Raw genomic sequence first — 22,813 nt, forward strand, 5'->3', positions numbered from 1 at the left:
AGTGTCTTATTAGCTAGCAACCACCCAAAGAAAGGCCTCCAGTGCATTAGGTAGATTCCCTATGAAGGATTTGTTGAAAGGGATAGAGAAGAATCACATGGAATCAGAAGATGGGAAATGGTTGGGATCTAGAGTGCAAAGGGTGAGACTTACATTGAGGAGATAATGGAACAGTAAAGAATGAGGTCACCATCCACTTCAATCCCTAAATACCCTTGGGATAACCTGGTTTAGTCAGGTCCCATGCCAAACTTTTTGTAAGTTTTTTGTTCTACCCTCAGTTCCTTCACTTTTTGGGAGAAGATATGTCTCACACACTTCCACCATTTTCCTCCAACATATTTTGCAAATGAATTAGTAATCTAAGTTAAAGATACTTGGTTGTCTGTTACGTTGTATAAATTGCTCAGGAGGTCATGAGGCAGTTTCTGGGCTCTGTGGCTTCCTCTTTGTGGTGACACTTATTTTGGTAAACTTCCCTACAGAATAATGAAAATCAGAGTCAGTAGCTTGAATTTTAACTATGTGTCAATCTCTCAACAGTTCCTTTAACTAATTTTCTTTGGAACTACTTTAATTGCCTGAAATACCTTCTCAACTTTATTCTTTCTCCTAATTTGATGTTGTTTCTAATCTCTATTCTAAACTAATCTTTGTTGTTCATCTGACTTCATTCAGTGTCTGGTTTGGAAATGAGTTGCACATGTCTTAGAAAAGCTGTCATTTCCTGTCTGTTAAAATAGTCTATTTCGTTTTTAAAAATTAAAAAAATTTTAAACCTCCACCTTCTGTTTTAGAATTAAAACTAAATATTGGTTCCAAGGCAGAAGAATGGTAAGGACTAAGCAACTGGAGTTTAAGTGACTTGCCCAGGGTCAAACATCTAGGAAGTGTCTGAGGTCACATTTGAACCCAGGACCTCCTGTCTCCAGATCTGGCTCTCTATCCACTAAGCCACAAAGCTGCCAGTCTATTCCATTTTAAAAATCATATTGTTCAGTTTTTTATATGTTTAGTGCCCTCTAATTCTCTTTTTGATTACTTTATTTATGGTACGTTGGCATGAGACTTATGGTTTTTTATCTGTTTCATTCCTTAACCCTGAACCACACTTTCCAATTTTTGTTTTACCATACTCCTCTGTGCCTTTGTTTGCATTGAAGTCGCTGAATCAAAGCTCACATATTGACCTGGATTTGCCAGGTTTAGAAGAAACTTACTATACTCAAAGAAAAATAAAACAAACAGTCTCTTCCTTCTTTGTGTATCCCTCTATGGCTTCACTGATCAAAGGAGGAACAGAAGTAAGATCAGGAAAGGATCATTTCCATTATATCTCTCCATCATCCCAACCCTTGCTATGAAACATGAAAATTAGGAATGGTTTCAAACTTGATTCCAATCTATATGCAAGATTATGATTGGAAGATTATAATTTGGAACTTGCTAAATCCCAAATTAGAGTTGCTCCATAGCATGACACCAGCTGGGTAACACCCCATGTTGCCATGTTCTAGGCCCCCTCCCAACTCTGCCAACACATTTCAAATGTTAAATGTCTGTGCCAAGCTAAGCTGACAGGCTGATAAACATTCATGTAAATGTAGGGCATAGCATCTGCCTCGACCCTATTTTTTATCCTCACCTACTACAACCCCTCTTATAAGAGAGAAAAATCCAACTCAGAGAGTTAAAGAAAAATCAAATCCTGACAACGGAAGGGGCCATATTTAAATCTGAGTGTAGTTCTGATCTAGTTAAGACTTACTTGCTTGGGAAACCTCTCCTGTTCTCTTCTCATGGGTCATTGAAGATGCTTCCAAATGTGTTCGTTCATGTATTGAGAATCAGTCAACAAACATTTATTAAGTGTCTACTATGTGTTAGGCACTGAAGATAAACAGACAAAAATTTTAAAAATCCTTTTGATCAAAGAGCTTCCATTCTACTGGAGGAAACACACTCATATGTGTGTATATATATATATATATATATACATATATATATATATATGATATAAACAAAATGAAGGTATTAAATTGTAGTTGTTCAGTTCTTTCTGAGATCTGTCCAACTGTTTGCAACCCCATTTGGAGTTTGATTGGCATAGACACTGGAGTAGTTTGCCATTTCCTTCTCTTGTTTATTTTAAAGATGAGGAAACTGAGGCTAATAAGGTTAAAGGAATTACTCAGTCACATAGATATTGAGTGTCTGAGGCCAGATTTAATCTCAGGAAGAAGAGTCTTCCTGACTCCAGGCCTGGCACTCTATCCACTGTACCACCTTGCTGCACTTTTGGTATTATATACAAAGTGACTGAGAATTATCCATCTTTAAGGTACAACATCATTGAAGAAGGAGGCAGCTGGAAAAGGCCTTGTATAAGGTGGCTTATGAGCTGAGCTTAAAGGAAATGATGGTTTCTAAGAGGCAAAGCTGAGGAGAAAGTATACTCCAGGAATGGAAATAACAAGGGAACAAGAAATAATAAATGGACAACCCAAGTGGGACACTGGTATCTCCATGATATTAAAGGACCATTTGACTCATTGTATTGGGAATATAAAGAATTACCCCTGAGGATAAAGGCATGGGGTAAGTGAGTTCTCAAGCTAATGCAAACATGAATCTTCCAACACATCAAAGTATGCTCAAGATGTCTGTTATAGACAACTATCGACATTTCAGCTGCTTATTTGGTGTATATTTGTTATGCCCTGGCATCAGAAGAGAAAGTAGAGTAAAACTCATGGAAATCCAGTACTTCTAGGAGATATTCTAGATTTTTGATTATTCACATGTGGATTAGCTATGAATTTTTAATCATGGGCCAGCTTTTCTTTGTCACCACACCCAAGCCCAGACTGTCTACCTCCACAGCCCAGCTGGTGAATGTTCAAGGAATGCAACCTCATTTTTATGTTATCCTAAGCAAAACATAATTAGAAAGGCAGATCTGCTGTAAGAAAATCCTATAATGTATTCCAAAGCCAAAAATAAATGCCTCTTGGCATCCAACTGCCTATCTCAGATTGTCCCAGTTACTGGTCTTTTCCATTTTTGTAGATCGAAGAATCAGAGAATCACAGAGTTGGAATGGGTCTCAGAGGCCATGTAGTCTAACCCATAGGTGACTGAGAATCCCTCTGCACCATCCTAATTATGGAGACCAGATTGCATATTGATGCATTTTATATTATACATAATTCTTAATAATTCCTGATATAATTCCTCCTGCATTGCTCCCATCTTGGTTCTGCTACTTACTATGTGCCCTTGGGTAAATGACAGCCTCTCTGGTCAAGAGTGACCTTATTTGTAAAAATGTAACTAGAAGATAAGCTCTAAGTTCCTTTCCAGCTTTGAATGCTATGATGTATTGGTAAATGATTATCAACTGGCTGTCTGAAAAAGCATAATACACTTCCAAAAAACTCTTTATCTTCCAACTTCGAAGTAATACTTGGTATTGGTTCCAAGGTAGAAGAGCAGTAAGGGCTAGGCAATGAGGGTTAAATGATTTTCCCAGGATCACACTGCTAGGAAGTATGAGGCCACATTTGAAAGTAGGACCTCCCATCTTTAGGGCTGGCTCTCAGCAATACACTTTTAAGATTAATCTGCATTATTAGCATTTTCTCCATCACTTTCCCAAGACTAGGCAACCAACAAGAAAACAAATCTAGCTCTGGTTTGTAGGATTGCCCATTTGTTAAAAGTCTAAATGCTCACACTGAAAATTTAACAATTGACTCTCAAGAAGTATTACAAGCTGACCTTAGCACCCCCTTTGTCCTAGATCACTTGTGCCAGGAGTCAAATCCAAAGTGAGGATCTGATTGGGAAGTTTAGAAGGATTTTTGTATGTCATTGGAAGAGAGACAGCGTGTTGTCAGAGGGAGTCCTTACAGTTGTCTTTCTTGATGGCTAAGATAAGTCAAATTCAGTTGAACTCAACTTAGATAAACTCTATATCTTGCTCACTGGGAAAGGGGGCAACTTGGATAGGCAAGGTTGGAAGGGAGTCTCTGAGAAAAGGCAGAAAGACAGATATTGTAGCTGATTTATCCAAGGAAATGGTAGTCATAGCTTGAGAGTTTCTAGCTAAGAGCAGTATGAAAACAGGTCGATGTCTGGGCCAGAGCAAGACCAAAATAGGCTAGTCGAGCAGAAATTGAGAGCCCAAGGTATAGTTAGTAAGCCAGGTTAGAGTTTGAGAATCAGAGAGGCCCTGATAAGGCAAGGAACTGTCCAAGTTACAGAGGAGACATTAAGCTCTTACCCAATTAACAGAGCTTTCTTGAGTCCACTTGATGTGTCGGGATTATTCAAGTAACACCAGAAGTCTCCTCTGGCTGTAAAGGGACTGAGGGAGCCAAGGCTGAGATTGCTTAAAACAGTATTTTCATTTACTTTATTCCAAGTAAATGGGATAAAAAAAGCCTTTGTTTGCAGCAGAGAACCATGCTATATTCTCAGGGCAAAAGAGTGCTCTGCCAAAGCCAAGAGAAACTTGACCTCTCTCAGACACACAGACCTTCTCATAAGTGAAGTCCCAACAGGAGTCAAGACAGAAGTAAGAGGGTCAGAAATAGGACAGAGCAATGCTGAGGTTTTGATCCCAAGCCAGTTACTGGATGAAAGTGGCAAAAAAGACAAGATGGCCAGTGGATGAGTACCAAGCAGTATGGGCAGAGGCATCCTAGAGCTGGAAGCAGGCTGGGGGAGCAGCCAAGGGAAAGTCAGAGCATCCATGGTCATCTATAATGCCTGCTTTAAAGACCCTCAATACTAAGGACATGAATCATCATCTATTTGAAATCATTTCCCATGTATATCTGGTTTCCCAGACCTATTTCACAATCATATAATGAAAGAAGAATTAGGAAGTAGTGAAATTATATCTTGTCTCCTGTTTGGTAAAAGATTGGGGTGGGGGGTGGGGGTAATAGAGAGGTGACAAATGCACTTGGACACATTTTATTCTTGAAAGTCTGGGAAAGGTAGCCTTGGAAAACAATTCATTAAGTAAGTGTTACCTGTTTTGATTTTTTATTATTTACCTTCCATTCTAAGTAAATGTCTTTAAAAAAACCTTATATTTTTGCCTTAGAAATGATGCTGTGTATCAGTTCCAAGGCAGAAGAGTAGTAAAGGGGTAGGCAATGGGGGTAACTTGCCCAGAGTCACACAACTAAAAACTAAGTATCTGAGGCCAGATTTTAACCCAGGACCTCCCATATCTAGGGCTGATTCTCAATCCTCTGAACTACCTAGTTGCCCCCCTAGGTAAATGTGGTTTTTTAAAATATTACAATGACGTCATATGATTAATTCCAACTGGTCAAGAGGTCTAGAAAAACAGGGATGAATGAGAAGTGATTCTGAATAGATGGTGGACCCAAATAGCTTTTAAGAACCTAAATGTGGTTTAGAATACAAAACAAGCAATTATTTTATCCCATAATTCTGACCATTAGTGTTGGTATCATGGAGCAACCTTGCGTCTTTTTGTTGTTCAGTTGTGTCCAACTCTTTTTAAAATTTTTATTTTTATTATCACAAAAAACACACCTCCATATTGGTCATTACAAATAACGCTCCCAAATAAAACCATAAATACACTGATGTAAAAGACAGTATATTTCAGTCCACATCCATCTGATCCCACAGTTCTTTCTCTGGAGGTCAATAGCACTCCCCATTAGAAGTCTTTCAGGATTCTCCCAGATCACTGTATTGCTAAGAATAGTCAAGTTTTCACAGTGGATCATCATACAATATTGCTGTTACTGTGTCCAATGATCTCCTGGTTCTGCTTATTTCATTCTGCATCAGTTAATGCAGATCTTTCCAGCTTTTTCTGAAATCATGCTGCTTATCATTTCTTATGGCACCAACATATACATTTCCACAGTTTGTTCAACCATTCCTCAGTTTTCCACTTGATGGACATACTCTCAGTTTCCAATTATTTGCCACAACAAAAAGAGAAGCTATGAATAGTTTTGTACAAGTGGGTCCTTTCCCCATTTTTATTATCTCTTTGTGATACAGACCCAGTAGTGGTATTACAGGATCAAAGAGTATGCACTGTTTTATAGCCCTTTAGAAATAGTTCCAAATTGCCCTCCAGAATGGTTGGATGTGTCCAAACCTTCATAATCCATGGACCAAATCACGCCAATACTGTCCATAGGGTTTTCTTGGCAAAGATACTGGAGTGTTTCACCATTTCCTTTCCCAGCAGATTGAGACAAACAGAAGTTTGCCTAGGCTTACATAGCTAGTAAATGTTTAAGGCCAGAATTGAACTCAGATCTTACTTACTCCAGGTCCAATTACTCTGTCCAATGAGTCAACTAGCTATCTTCCTGGCAAACAGAAGTTAGGTGAGTTGCCCAGGGTTATACAGCTAGTATTTGAAGCCAGATTTGATCTCAGGACTTCTCACCTCCAGACCTAACATTCTATACACTGAGCCACCTTATTCCTTAGTTTGGTGATATTTGCAATAATGTATTAACCATTGAGTAGGCATGTTCCTAAAAAGAGAAAATGTAGAGCCTGAGGTTTTTCCCTATCCTGAGGAACCCTGTCCTTTCTTACTATAATTAGTAGAGACTCTCTAGGTGTGCAGACCTATACTTTTACCTAAATGAGCCTTCTCTCCACTGGTCTGCTCCTTTCACCCTAACCCTAAATCCTCTGCTTACTTTTCTGGATGTGGCCCCATTTCATCTTACCATATAGCAGCTGTTTAGAAATCTTGCTTCTCCATCTAGCTTAAAAGATGCTCATGGTACTCACATTTGCATAATTCCCCCAGGTTCAGACTCACTTCACTTAATGGGGTGAACAAATTCCCATAGTGTCCTTATAATAATTGGAAATGGTTATGGGGCCAAGCTATAGACATTATCTATGTATGATGCATGGACTGGGTTGAGAACAAGCTTTGTAAAGCCCAGTTTTCATTATTTACTTGTAGCAGGGTTTTTGTCTTATCTAAACTTTGTAATCAGCAAACAGAAGGCTCTTAAACTTCTGCTTAAATGTTAATGAAAAGGGTGCAGTTAGGTGGTTCAGTGGATTGAGAGGGAGGTCCCTGGTTCAAATATGACCTCAGACACTTCCTAGCTGTGTGACCCTGGGCAAGTCACTTATTTCCCATTGCCTAACCCTTAGTCCTATTCTGCCTTAGAATAAATACATAATATTGATTCCAAGATGGAAGGTTAAAGTTAAAAAAATGTTAATGAAAGAGAACAGCTAAGAACACAATGGATAGAGCACCAGACCTAGAGTTGAGTGGATCTGGGTTCAGATTCTGGCCTCAGACACACTGCCTAGCTGTGTGACCCTGGAGAAGTCATTTAATTTTTATTGCCCACTTCTCACTGCTCTTCTGTCTTAGAATTGATGCTAAGATTTTGGTAAGGGGTTTTCTTTCTTTCTTTTTTTTTTCTTAGTGAACAGAATATGAAAACAAAGCTGATTTGAATGATCTGAGAAAGTTTCATGGCAATAGTGGAATTGGAACTCATCCTTAAAGGACAAATAGCATTTTGACAGATGTAAATGGAAAAAGGACATTTACCAAATGGTTTATTCATTCTCATTAATACCCAACTTTTGGCACTCAGTAGGAAGATAGAATGTTAGGAGTAGAAGGGATCTTAGAGACTGCCAAATGACTCAAGGATCTTAACTTGAGATCAAGGAACTTTAAAAAATTATAATTGTATTTCAATATAATAATAGCTTCCTTTATGATCTCATCTATTTAAAAACATGATTCTGATAAAGGCTTCACCAGACTGCCCAAAGGAACCATGCCATAAAAACAGTTAAGGATCCTTGACCTAGTTCAATGTCCCTTATTTTACAAATGAGGAAACTGAGGCCTGAAGAGGCTAAATAACTTTCCCAAGGTCATACAGGCTGGTAAATACCAGCCTAGGCTATGCCAGTCAGTCTGGCTGCTTCACCTGCTTGGTTTTTAATTATGCTTTTTAGAACTGGTCTCTCCTTGCCTTTTAGCAACATCTCTGGGCCATTTCGCATTCTTAGGCAGTTTGATGTGGCCATTGCTGCATCTTTTATGTCACTCTACAGTCTTTCTTTAAGAGATAGATTCTCACCCCAGGAGCTCTTAGGGCCTTTAGTGTATTTAGCAGGCACTTCTGTGTAGCAGATGTTCTAATAGCAGCACCAAGTCAGATGTTCTATTTACACAAATGCTCTATAAGCCAAGGGGCCTGGGGGAAGCAGCAGGACCCAGAATGGGTAGTTCTTCTGCAGAGTTGCCCATTTGTCTCCCCCCACTCATCCCCCTCTTCTTCTCCTGGAGGGAAGATTTCTAATAGGATTAATAAATAAAGGCTGTAAATAATGTTACTCCTAAAATATAGATTTCCCAAGAATACAATTTAATCCCTGCTGGGGGAGAAGTTAAGTCACATGATGTCATCTTTTAATGTCCAACTTGTGTGTGCTGCCAGAAGGAGAAGATTTCATAAATGCAAACTCTTTCTCTGGGCAGCTGGGGATGTTTGACCACTTAGCACCATGGTGATGGGGGTGGAGGACAAGGAAGCGAATCTGAATGATAACCGTGTTGAGTTCTACTTTCTGAGTCATGAAATAGAATTTCTCCCTCTATCTTTTTTTTCTTTTTAAGACAAAGCATGGCTTGAGTTGTCCCAAGGATGGAGGTGAGCTCCTATCTCTCATTTTTGTTGAGGTTTAGTTGGGTCTGACTCTTTGTGATCCCATTTGGGGGGTTTTCTTGGTAAAGATACCTGAGTGATTTACCTTGCCTTTCTGAGAAAATGGAGGCAAACAGGGTTAAGTAACTTGCCTAAGGTCACACAGTTAGTGTCTGAAGTCAGATTTGAACTCAAGACTTCCTAATTCCAGGCTTGGCACTCTATCCACTCCACTACCTTCCATCTAAGCTGAGGCTGAGAGCCACGCATTGCTTGACACCATGGGTTTTCCTTCTGAAAACCTGTTGTACTTCTTTCAATAGAAGAAAAAAGGAGAAGGGAAAATAAAAGTCAACCCCTGAATGTGCCTTCCCTCCATTTTCCACTTCCATATCTTTGTATAGATCGTCTCCCCTGCCTATAAGGTATTCACTGTTCACATCTGCCTCTGAAAATCCTATCTTCCTTCAAAGCTCCATTCATGTGCTTCCTCCTAAGGAAGGCCTATCCCAATTCCCTTGGCTACAAGAACTGCCTTCAAGTTATCTACCTTTAAGATACTTATCTCTTTACCTTTTGTACCCCTGCCCTCCAGGACAGTATAACCTTTTTGGGGAAGGAAATATTTTTTCATTCTGTCTCTTTCATATGTATAAGTAGAATTTTGAACATTATTTTGAATATTTTGAATTTTGAACATTCTCACATTAGCTTTTTGGTTGCCGCATTACACTGCTAACTTGAATTGAACTTATTTGACCAAGACCACCAGATCTTTTTCAACAAATTGCTATCTAACCAATGCCCCCCTGATCTTACACTTTGTCCTTACAACAGAGTTCTCAGACTTGTAAATTTGACTTTTTTCCCTTTATATATAAAAGAAGGTACTTGACTAGATGATGCTTAACATCTCACCCAGATCTAAATTTTATGACTTGAGGTCACTCAAGAAGAGATTTTCAGCCTCACATTACCCTAAATCAGTCCCTCTAAAAAGTTATATTACAAAGTCTATGCCACTAGAGATGTTAAATAACACAGTGTGTTGAACTTAAATATTTATTGGTCTCTTCCACTTATTCACTCTTCTGATGTTTTTCGTATCAATAAGAGATATGAAGATTATCTTAATGGCCATTAAGAACAATGGCACAGAGGAAGAAGGTTCCCAATCTAATGGGGATTCACTGGCAGGTCTGTAAGAATCTCAAACTCAAGTTTAGGATAAGGGCATTTTTTTCAGCTCAGAGATTCCACTCTTCTTAATCTTTTACCTAATATTCAGCAGAGGAGATGTCTCTGCAGAAGAGGTTCCCATGGAAAGAATTCAAGTTCTATACAAGGAAGAGCTTCCTTCTGTAAGTTATGAGGGCATACAATAGATTAGTAAGTCAATTAATGAATCAGCAAATATTTATTCAGTGCCTACTGTGTTAAATGCTAGTGTTACAAAGAGAGACAAAAGACAATTTTATTGACCAAATTCCTGAAAATTCCAGTAAGGAACTCCAGATGGGCCTGAAGAAAAGATGGGAAAAATTCCAGAGGTAGAAAGGAGCAAGGTGATGGCAAAGGGAAGAAAGTCATTGCCTTGAGAGAAGAGGAAGAAAGAATTCTTTGTGTCTTGAGAAGCTAAGCAGGGAGACAACATGCAAAGAACTATATAAAAACAAGATATATACAGAATAAATTGTAGATAATCCACAAAAGAAAGACCTCCTGTAGAAGATGATATTTTAGCTGAAACTTGAAGGAAGCCAAGGAAGCCAGGTGGTAAGGATGAGGAAGGAGAGCATTCAGGCACCAGGGACAGCAAATGAAAGAGCCCTCTGACACTTGGCTTCTAAACACAATTATAGACAAATGGAAATCTAGATCACAGAATGTTAGATCTAGGAGAGATAACAGAAAATATGTAATCATACCACACACACACCCTTCATTTTATAAAGAAAACTAAGGCCCAAAGAGTTAAAGTGACTAGCTCCAGGCTTTATGGCTGGTTAATGGCAGATTCAAGAAAAAAACTTAAATTGCTTCACAGTCCACAGCTTTATCTATTGCACCAATACCTGAATTTGTATGTGGCAGGTTGGGGAGGAAATCATTAGCAATTAAGAGGAGACTCAAACAAATCAACAGAAAACAAGAAAGGTATTTTCTTTGTGTGTCTTTCCATATTCTCCAGAGATGATTTTCTCTTTGTCTTTTTTAATGCATTTTTAATGTTATTCAATATAATAAAAAAAAGGAGGGGTGGATTGGATGACCTCTGAGGTCTTTTCCATCTCTAAATCTATTATCTGATGCTGATCTCTATGACTATTGCTTGAATATATTCATATTGTCTTTGGCTTATAGTTTTGTTCTTAGAGATTTTAGATGTCAGATCTTTATCTATTTACTGCCAATATTTTCTCCCGGTCTGTATTCTTTATTTCAATTTTAAAGTTATTGTTTTTTCCTCCACAAAATCCTTCCATCGCTGTATAATCAAATCCATCAATTTTGTCTGTAGTAATTTCTTCAGTTTATTTGATAAAAATCTTCCTTTGCTTCATAATTGGAACAAATATAGTGTTCCTTTTTCTTCCTCTAGTTTTTTATTGAAAAATTTTGTCTATTTACAATTGTTAGCTTTATCTTTTCTTCAGTCATCCTGTGGGGAAAGGAATGCATACTTTCTTATTCTTTATTTGTATTATTATTCTAAATGTAACCAAACCACTCTAAACAAAGTTCCTCTTTTTTTTTTTGTGAGTAACTGAAGTTTTCTTTCTTCCCTATCACTCAAAGTAAAGGTTTCTCTTTGCCATCATCTTACTCTCTTTCTCCCTCCTAAAATTTTAAGCCATTTTTACCCTTGGTTTATCTGAAACCCCTTATTAAAACTTTCAATTATGTGGCCAATATTCTGAGGTTCCTCACATTCATTGTCTACACCTGGTTTATCTTGATTTGAGAAGTCTTAAGTTGTCTGGGGGACTTGATTATTGTTAGAAGCTTCCTTGAAGAATGTCTTTTCTGCAAACCTTTCAAAGTCTGATCACTTGTTACATAATAAGATTTAGAGCTGGAAAGGATCTTAGAGATCATCCTTCTAGTCTAATACTTTCTCTTTCAAGATGAGGAAAATAAAAGAGTTCCAGAATGGCAAAGTGACTTTCCCAAGGCCTCACATGGAATAAACTTTCCAAATAGGACTCCAAATCCCATATCCTTTCCACTTGCACTATGATACTTGCTATAGACAACTCTTGTCATGACAGAATGTATTGAGTTTTACTGATTCAGTGATTCTGGGTTCGTGGACCAGATCTTGCTTTTTAAGTTTTGGTTTTTTAACCCTTACTTCCCCTCTTAGAATCAATACTGTGCACTGGTTCTAAGGCAGAAGAGTGGTAAGGGCTAGGTAAGGGCTAGTCCTTAGAGACTTGTGGATTTTTTAAAATGTATTCATCATAGCTTTTGGGGTTTGTTTTTTTTTTCAGTCTCTAGGACATTTTCTTTGGAAATGTTAAGTTCTTTTACTTTTCCAAATTTCTTGGGATATCAATAATGCTGAAATTTCAGTTTTATAATATATCCTCAGGGCATCTTGGTTTTCCATACTATTCTGAAGTTCTGTGACTTGATTCTGTTTTTTTTTTAATTCTTTGCATAATTCAGTGTGTTTGTGTTCCCCCCAAATGATTTGCATTAACTGTAATTCTGGGTTGTTCTGTTTGCTATAATAAATCTGTTATTAATTCATTATATTGATCCATTCAAGTATTATCTAGCTTGGTTATTTTCTTTCTTATTTTCTCCAAATTAAATATCTTCCTTTTAAATTGATTTCATGCCATTTTTTTCTTTCTTTTACTTTCTTCTTTTTGACTTTATAATGCACGTGTTGTATCTACCCAATAGAATATAGGCTTATTGAAGACTCCGTCTATTTTGTTTTTTCCTTGAATGACAAATAGTGAGTGTTTAATAAACCCTTGGATTGATTGACATAGTTGCTTCATTGGCTCTAAATACATTTTGAATTCTTTCAGCATCCTTCTTTATCTTGCTTATTAGCTATTTTCATTGGTTTTTACTTTTACAGTTTTTTAGACCCATCTCTTATCCTTCGTGGACCTTTTGCTGTTTTTTGGAGCTCTGAACTATGGTTTTAAAATTTTTTTTTCTAGTCCCTAAATTTAAACATTAAAAAAGGGCATTTCCATGCATGCACACAGCAAAACACAAAAAGATGATCTCTATGAAACTGTGAATATTGCACATTTCTTGCTTTTTAAAAAAGTATTTAATTTATACATGTTACTTAAAAAAAAAAACCCTTACCTTCTGTCTCAGAATCAGAACTAGGTATTATATATATATATATATGTATATATATATATATATATTGATTTTAAGGCAGAAGAGTGGGAAGGGCTAGGCAATTGAGATTAAAGTAATTTACTCAGTCACATAGCTTTGAAGTGACTGAGGCCAAATTTGAACCTAGATCCTCCCATTTCCAAGCTTGGACCTCCAGCCTCTATCCTATCTAGCTTCCTCTACATGCTACTTTCAAAACTGTCCTGTTTGTGCTTTCTTCTGAACTACTGTTTTGTGCATTTTAAAAAAATGTTTTGGGTCACCTGAATGGCTTAGTGGGTTGAGAGCCAGGCCTAGAGATGGCAGGTCTTAGGTTTAAATATGACCTCAGACACTTCCTAGCTGCATGACCCTGGGTAAGTCACTTAACTTTGCCTAGTCCAGTGATGGGCAATCTTTTGAGCTTGGTGTGTCAAAATTCACCAAAAAAACTGAGCATAACTCAGGTGGTGTGTCACTTCAAGAAAAAAAACCATAATTTTGTGATATTTATAGTTTAAATAACAAAAATGTATAACTATAATATATAACAGTATTTAATAAACAAAAAACTAATTACTTAACTTACCTGCTTAGTGACTTCTTTGTTTATCTGTCAGTCAGTTTCTTTTGTTGGTCTTGATATTATTTAACTTGTGTGGGGTACTGTGAACTAAGATAAGTGAGGGGGAGGGGGAATTTCTTAACTAACCTGCCTATTAGTAACTTTTTTGTTGCTGAATTTCATTTGACTAAATCTTCAATTAAAGGTTCATATTTTGTACACTTCAAGTCCAAACAAGTGCTCAAGTGTGACTAACTTCATTTGTCAATCTGTTTTTTTTGTTGGTTTTGATATTATTTACACTGAGAATAAGGTCTTACAAAAGTAGATAGAGGGAAAAATTGTGAGTAAAGCCTTTGCTATATTTTTCATGGTGCTAAAAGTGTCTGGTAATCAGTTCCAAGCACTCCTCCATTGCACATGGACTAGAGCCCCATCCAGTCTTCTGCTGGCCCCACCCTGCTCTGCCCCTCCCCAGAATGGAGGTAAGAGCAGGGGCTGCAACCTGCCAGCCTGCCTGTCTGCCTGCCTGTGCACACCCCTCCTCCTCATCCCCATGGGAGCCTGGCTGGTACCTCCCTAGCCCCCTGCCTCCACAGCCAGTGTGTGGAGCAGGCCGCCCCCTTCCACTCCCACCCCCCATGGTTGTAGGCATGTGGCTCTCCTGTCACCAAAAATGGCTACATGTGTCTGTGCTGATACATGTGTCATAGGTTTGCCATCATTGGCCTAGTTTTTACTGCTCTTCTTCCTTAGAACCAATACACCATATTGATTCTAAGATAGGCAGTAAGGTGTGTTTTTTTTAAGTTTCAATGACCCATTTTTTTTTTTTGGATATTACTATTACTAACCATTTCCTTCACTTATTCCCTTCCTCCAATTATCTAAGAGAAAGAGGGGGAAATCTTCTTGTAACAAGTAAGCAAACCAAACACACAAAGTGGTTCTGCAACTCTTATGAGGAGGAGCTGGGTATGTTTTATCATAGGTCTGGGGAAACATGTCTAGTTGGTGTTGTGAATAGAGTTATGTCTTTCGAAGTCATTTTCCTGCCCAAGATTCACCAAAAATCATGTCTTGTCATTTCTTATGATGTAATAATATATTGTTATAGTCATAATCCACAATTTATTCAACCATTTCCCAATTGCCCAAGAGATAATCTTGAGTACTCCCTTAAGGGTGTTCTCTTCTTTCCTTTTTCTCTCAACTTTTGGTTTCCCATTCAGATCAAGAAATTTGTTTTGCTTGTGACTATTTTCTCTCTGGTATTACCCTTTCTCCTAAACACCATCTCATTTCTCTCACCATTTTTAACTCATCAAGTTTATTGTATTTCTATACCACATGGTGCATTTGTGTTCAACTCTCCTATGTTTTAGATATGAATGGGGTACATCCAGTGCCCACTCCCCACTGTTTCTCCATGTTGGTATATTCTCACACACCCCAATTATGAGACACAAAATTCTACCCAGTTCTTTCTGCAGTGGTATACTCCTCCTTATGCCTTTTCTTTTCCCTCTTCCAACTCCCCAGAATAGAACCAATCCACACATCATACCCCCAAGATCTCTGTTTGTCTTATCTAACTCCCTCAATACTCTTTGAAGACATTGAGATTATGAAAGGACACTTGTTTTTTTCTCCTATTAGAAACTCAGCTCTACATTGTTCTTCTAATTGCTTGAATAAATTTACCTTTTACATTTCTCTGGATTCTTATTTATATTTCAGTTTGTCTTTTTATCAAAAATGATCAAAAGATATTTCTTCCATCAAATAATTTTTTTTACCTTCCTGTAGGATTATATTCAGCTTTTTAGGGTAAGGAATTCTTCACTATTAGCCTATATATCTTTTGACTTTTGAAGTATCATAATCTATTATGTCTTGCTTTTATTTTTTTATTTTTCACATTAATTTATTTACTGTTTTGTTTTGGAATTTTGGTTTTATATGAGTATTCTCTTATAACAATGAGCAATGTGGAAGTAAACTTTTAAAAAATATTGCTGTTACTGTGTACAATGTTCTGTTTTTGCATATTTCACTTTCATCAATTCATCTAAATCTTTCCAGGTTTTCTGAAATAATCCTGCTAAGTCATTTCTTATAACACAATAGTATTCCATTACAATTTTAAACCACAACTTGTTCAATCATTCTCCAATTGCTGAACATTCCCTCATTTCAATTCTTTGTTACAATAAAAAGAACTGCAATTAAATTATTGCAATAAATAGGTCCTTTTACCCTATTTAAAAAAAAAAAAAAACTTTTTGGGATACAGACCTAGTAGTGGTATTGTGGTTATACATAGTTTTATAGCCTTTTGGAAGGATTGGATCAGACCAGAACTCTGCCAACAGTGCATTAGGGTCCTAATTTTCCCTCCTCTCTTCCAACATTTATCATTTTCCTTTTTCTGTTATATTGGTTTATCAGATAGGTGTGAGGTGGTACCTCTGAGTTGTTTTAATTTGTACTTCTCTAATCATGAGAGATTTAGAGCATTTTTTCCATATGACTATAGAGGGCTTGATTTCTTTGTCAGTAAACTGCTTGTTCATATCTTTTAATCACTCCCCACTCCATTCTGCTTTCTTTCTAATCTTGGTTGCATTCATTTCGTCTGTATAGAAATTTTTAAATTTAATATAATCAAAAGTATCCTTTTTACATTCTATAATGCTCTCTATCTCTTGTTTTGTGATAAATTCTTCCCTTAGCCATAGATCTGACCACACGCTGTGTATATTGACAAAGTTGCGAAATTCTGTTCTTGTGTGTTTGGTGATTTTCGAATGAGTGGCTGATTTTAGGCTGAGTCCCCTGGATTGGGATTAATTGTTGGCGTAGTCCGAGAATTTATTCGTGAATGGTGCTGGGTCTACACTTGGATTCGTTGACGGAGAGAGATGATCTTTCCTTTCAAGAGGAAAAGGAGACAGATGAGAGAGGCGGGGAATGAATGACGGAGGAGGAAACCTTCCCTTAGTTAGGTTTACGAGTTGGCTCGTTGGTCTAGGGGTATGATTCTTGCTTAGGGTGCGAGAGGTCCCGGGTTCAAATCCCGGACGAGCCCTTTTAAGGTTTTGGCAGCGAAAGAACTACTGAAAGCCCGACACTTGGGAGCTCGGTACACCTGTGCGCCCTCCGAGGTTTGTCTACTTAGCTGACCCTTCCTACTATTTCTTTTCAGCCCTGATTTTCCAACCAGGAAAGGTTATCCCTCTGAGCAAGGAGAGAGGTTCACTTCAGGGATGGCGCAAAAGATGGAACTCTGGACCAGGAAGTGCATAAGGTAGTGATATGTCCTTCCTTCCTTCCTTCCTTCCTTCCTTCCTTCCTTCCTTCCTTCCTTCCTTCCTTCCTTCCTTCCTTCCTTCCTTCCTTCCTTCCTTCCTTCCTTCCTTCCTTCCTTCCTTCCTTCCTTCCTTCCTTCCTTCCTTCCTTCCTTCCTTCCTTCCTTCCTTCCTTCCCTCCCTATACTTGCTACATCATTGCAATGGAAGAGAGATATGTCTTGCTTTTAGTAGAAATTATCAAGTCTTCTGTGGTCTTGGCTGTAGTTCCTTAGTACTCTAATCATTTCTGGATGCTTTCCATGTTTTTTCTTTGACCCAGGAACTCTGAATTTTGTCTATGACGTTCCTGAGACATTTCCTTTTGATGATTCTTTCAAGAAATTCTTTTACTCTCTGGTGAAGTAACATATCTAGGCAGTTTTCATTTGTGATTTCTTAAAGTATACTGCCTCAGTGGATTAAAAACTCATGTTCTTGAAGAATTCTAATGATTCTTAGATTCTCTCACCTTGACTTGCTTTCCAGGACAGTGTTTTTATTTTTAATCAGATATCTCCTGTTTTGTTTTTTTAATCTTTCAATTTTGTTCTAATATTTCTTGCTGCCTTGTGGAGTCATTGATTTTTATTTAGTCTTTTCTAGTTTTTAGGAATTCTATTTTTTGGATAAAGATTACCATTATTTTCTTCTAGATACTTATGCTGTATCCAGTTCTTTCTCTCAGAGCTTTTCTATCACTTTGTTTCATTTCTTCTATTATTATAGGCTATTATTATAGCCCTTGTGGAAAATTCATTTTTTCCTTTAAGTTTTTGCTTACAGTTTTTATGAATTTAGATTTACAATATTTTTTCTATCAGATAATATTTTCTTTAATTGATTCATCTCTCATGTTTAGCTCTTTAACAGGGGCTTTGTGCCAGGGCAAAGATCTTCTCCCTGCTATACTTTTGGCTGAGTTGTCAATCCTTCTTGATCTTTCCCTGGGTCCCTGGGTTCTTTCACTGATCTTAGACTACCAGTTATTCAAGGCTCTCTCAGGAGTCTTGGCACAGAATGTTAAGGTTCACATATTTCTTAGGACTACAACATATACTGGTTGGTATTGACCTGATCACTTCCTGCTGTCACTCTCTGATGCCTCCAAAACCTCTTCTTTTTGATCATCTTGAGACTTTCACAGGTGAGCCCTCTTCCTGTATAAGCTACACCTGTCCAGTCTCTGGGCACACTGGTTCTCTCATTACTGAAAGGGGTTCCTTTACTATTCATTATGGGTTTCTGGATGATTTTTGTGTAGTTTTTGAGTGGAAGATGTCACTACTATAGTTTCTTATTGTTTCTTGCTCATTATTTGATCTACTACAAATTTTGAGGTTTGGGAATCTAATTTGACTGGAAAGATTATTTTTCTTTCTTGAAGATCGAAGGATAGAGGCTGGGCAAAAATAGTTAAGTGACTTGCCCTTGGTCATTCAGATAGGAAGTATATAAGGTCAAATTTGAACCCAGGTCCTCCTGACTCCAAGCCTGGCAATCTATCCACTGTGTTATCTAGTTAAGCCTTGTATCAACATTTTAGTGGCCTCCCATTTTTGGTATCCTCATCTCACAAAGAAAATAAAAATAATATAGATAGCAAGGAGGATTTATGGACTTTAGAGCACTATCAAAAAGAGACTATAAGGATCAACTGGGTGGCTCAGTAGATTGAGAGTCAGGCCCAGAGACAGGAGGTCCTAGGTTCAAATCTGGAACCAGATACTTCTTAGCTATGTGACCCTGGGCAAGTCACTTAACCCCCATTGCCTAGCCCTTACCTCTCTTTTGCTTTGGAACCAATACACAGTATTGATTCTAAGATGGAAGAGAAGGGTTTAAAAAAAACCAGAGACTACAGTCTGAGGAGATTATGATATTTACTTTCTTGGAGACCTTTAGAAATAGCATAGGCCTGTGAGAATTATTTATTTGCCCCATGTTACAGATGAATCACATCAGTTCAAGGCTAAAGAATGAAAACTGAAGAGCTAAGACTAGGGGGAAGTAAGACAGACAGCTGCCTAGGGCATAACATACTAGGAATGAGTAATGAGGAACAATTCATTCTTTTATTTTTACAAATGATCAAACATTTAATGAGGAAATTCTGCTCTCTGTGGCATGTAAGTATTTATTTTGTAATGCCACGGCCCTTAAGTTATAGCAGTAGCTAAATGCCTCTGGTGGACAAAACACCCAAGGGATATAATTTTCCTGCCTTGCCTAGGGCCCACAAATATATTGTCTTGGCTTCAGAAGATTGAGAGGTAATTGAGAAATACTTTCTATGGGAATGAAGAAGCATTGCTTTTATAAGGTCTCTAGCAGCACACAATGAGGCTTAAAAGACAAACTTAAATTTTCTGTTTAGGTAAGGTGAAAGAACATCTTGGTAGCACTTCCAGGACATCCATGCACTGAATTCCTCTGGGGCCATTATCTTTCCTCCGTTTCCACTCTGACTCTGGAGGTCCCTGCATTTTCATAGGTCAGTTTGGATCTTATCCTGCTCAGTTCCAGTCCTCTGCCTGCCTTTTCAGGATCTCTCTGGCCACATCATCAGGGTGAATACCACACTGCTTCCCTGCATCCTAGCTTTCCTTATGATAGTCTCCTACCATTAGAAAAGAAGCTCCCTGAGGGTAAGAACCACTTTTCTTGCTTTGTTTTTATCCTCCCTGCCTATGACACAGTAAACACTTAATAACAGCTTCATTCTCTCTGCATGTGTGGCTCTCTCTTTGTCTGTATTTATCTCCCTCATCCATCTCTGTCTGTCCTGTCTCCCTTGTGTGCCAGATGTGCCTATGATATAAAGCTCATGAGTGTCCTTCTTCTAGAGATATCACATTTCTCTCCATTGGTGCTCTCTAATAAAACTTTGGTAGCCCAGGGCTTGAAGCAGTAAGACAAGCTGAGGGGAATGGGAGGCAGCTGATGCTAACCAAATCAAGCCATGATCACTACCACCTTGACCACCATCTCTCCATGGACCCTGGAGAGACAGTACACGACCCTGAATCAAGAATGTTGCGATCAGAGTGGCCCCCAAGCCCCTAGACTAGCTGGGGAGAAATCACTGTGGAAAGGGGGCATTTTTCTCATGCTACAAGGAACAATTGCTATCCAAATGCCCCAAACAGGAAGATAAGTACAAAACCCCTGTTTGGTAATGGCAGCCTCCCCAGACCACTAGTCCTGCTTCCAACCCAACCTTCATAGCCATCATCTGGGGCAGCACCCCCTGGGAAGAAGGGGCCAGCATACCTACCGCCTGCCACCCAAAGGATAGGCAAGCCAGCCTAGCTAAAATAGCGGGGCCTCTTGAGGGAAAATGAGAGGCAACATTTGACAGGGAAGTTGAACCACTTACCTTGACCACTCAGACCCTGGTTTGGAAATCTCCGGGGCTTGAACTCAAGAGGCCTGAGAAGAGCAGTGTTTCTAACCCAGTCCCCTTAGACATCATCCTGGAAAGCCGTTATTGTGGAGACGCAGCCTGGGAAGTGCCCCTATGAGAGTTATCGTTCAGCTACTAAAGCCTGTGTAGCAAAGTTCTCATCACCAAAATCCTTGCCATGGTCATATGGTTCAGAAGCAGAAACGGATATGACTTCATCAGCAGAAATGATATTAAAGAAGCAGCTTGGCCACCTGCTTTACTGTACCCTGAGGACCACAGGACCTTTCCATTTGACTTACAGATGAAATCTGGATGATGTCTTGTCCCACCCATTAGAATGCAAGTTCTTTTCCTTTTCTCTTTGTCTTCCTAATACCTAGCACAGTGTTTTGCACTTGGTAAGAACTTAATTTTTTTCTCCATTCATTCATGGCTTCTACACTAGTGGGAAACTCTAGATCACGGTTCTAAAGCACTCTGTATCCTGCCAATTAGAAACAACAAGCTGTGGTCTTGAACAGTAGTCTTCTTGCCCTCCTAGCTACTCTTTGAGAATCCTCAAGTCACTCAGATTGGCCTCAGCTCCAATAGGAGACTGGTCTTGGGATCTCATTCCCCCTGTCTCTTCACCCATCCCACTTCCATCCCACTGTATGCTATCTCTCTTTTTTTTTGTCTCTGTCTCTCTATCTGTCCATTTCCTTCCCTTTCCTGTTGCGATGGGTCTTGGGAGAAGGCTCCCCTCCCATTTAATTAACTGATTCAAATTTTATATTCAGGGAATGTAAATAAAAGCAAATGGGCACTTTAATAATACAGGGCTTGTGAAAGGGAGAGTGACAGCTTGAGGAGTCCCTTTGTTATATTTCCAGCATACAGTGACTGATCTTGATAGGCAGACAACCACCTTTTATTGGACGCATTAAAACTGACAGGCTGTGAAGATGTTTTTTGGAGGCTTTCTTTGCCTCAAAGTTGATCTGGGCATCAGTACATATATGGAGGTGCCAGGGGGGCTGAGAGATTCAACAGAAGGTATTGCTTATTTCCCCCCATAATCTCTTCTTCCCTTTTCCAGAAACAAAGGGGAGGAAAGAAGGAAAGATAACAGATGTTTTGCTGTTTAGCCTCTTTTTGAATGTTTCATGGATTAATTTTGATATTGCAGTCACTTCCCAGTACCACCCCCACCCCCACTTCCCCATGGCCTCACAACAGATCTCTCCTTGGAAAAAAAGAAATGCCTTTAAGCAAAAGAAGCCTATGCATTGACCCTGCCTAAAAGCATATGCCTCATTCTGTACCTGTAGTGGCACCTCTACTGAGAGGAGAGAGATATGGTTTACTCTTGTTCCTCTAGAGATACAATTAACTATTGCATTGATCTTAAGCAAGAGATGTTTTATGGTTGTTTTCCTTTATGCTGCTATGACCATGAAACATGGAATGCAATAGTCCTCAAAGAATTGAAAATTGGTGTTGCATAATGGACAATGGAGAGGTGCATTGTGGTTATAAGCTATCACATATAACATGAGGAATTTGAGAAAGACTGTGAGTAAAGGTTGTTATTGTCATTCAGTCATGTCTGCTTCTTTGTGGACCCATTTGAGGATTTCTTGGCAAAGATGTGGGATTGGTTTGTCATTTCCTTCTCCAGCTCATTTCACAGATGAAGAAACCAAGGCAAACAGGGTTAAGTGACTTGCCCAGGGTCAAAGAGCTAGTAAGTGTCTGAGACTAAATTTGAACTCAGACCCTCTTAACTCCAGGTTTGTGCTTTAGTCACTGTGCCACTGAAAAGGTTGTTCTCACAGATGTCTAATACAAAAAGAAGATGGGCTTGGTCACACCATGAGGGTGAGGGATGATAGTCAATACACACTTATTAAGCATTGAACAGTCTGATGTTCCTCTGGTATTTTCATAATATAAGGAGAAAGGAAAGGGAGGAAGGTCACTAGAACATTGGATGGGTGCCATGTGCTGAACCTATGGGGGCACATGGATAAGAGTTGCATGAGATGGGTAGACATGAATCAACATTTTGCATTGTTGGAAAGAACACATAAATTGAAGAGATTTCTAATCCATTGCATTTGAGAATGTGCTTCTATTATTGCGGTCATTCATTGAATATATTTTCTCTTAGTTCTGCCTAACCTGCATTAATTACAACAAATCATCCTAAGTTTCTATGAATTTCTCATATGCATTGCTTCTTATGACATTATAATTTCCCATTAAATTCCCATACCAATTTGTTTAAGCATTCTCTCGATCAATGGGTACCTATTTTAGTGCCAATTTTTTTCTAAAACAAAAAGTGCTGATATGAATATTTTGATATGCTTGAGACTGTGTCTTCATTTTTAAACCTATTTTGGGTATGTGTTCAATATAGTATTACTAGGTCCAG

At 38.5% G+C, this 22,813-nt stretch overlaps 1 non-coding gene across 1 annotated transcript; it reads left to right on the plus strand.

Moving 5' to 3' along the window:
- Nucleotides 1-16,654: 16,654 nt before the first annotated feature.
- Nucleotides 16,655-16,726, plus strand: TRNAP-AGG (transfer RNA proline (anticodon AGG)). Its single transcript has one exon. It is a non-coding gene; the product is annotated as a tRNA-Pro (tRNA).
- The last annotated feature ends 6,087 nt before the right edge of the window (nucleotides 16,727-22,813 follow it).

This window comes from Monodelphis domestica, chromosome 5 (genome assembly GCF_027887165.1).
Source record: "Monodelphis domestica isolate mMonDom1 chromosome 5, mMonDom1.pri, whole genome shotgun sequence".
Taxonomy (NCBI): domain Eukaryota; kingdom Metazoa; phylum Chordata; class Mammalia; order Didelphimorphia; family Didelphidae; genus Monodelphis; species Monodelphis domestica.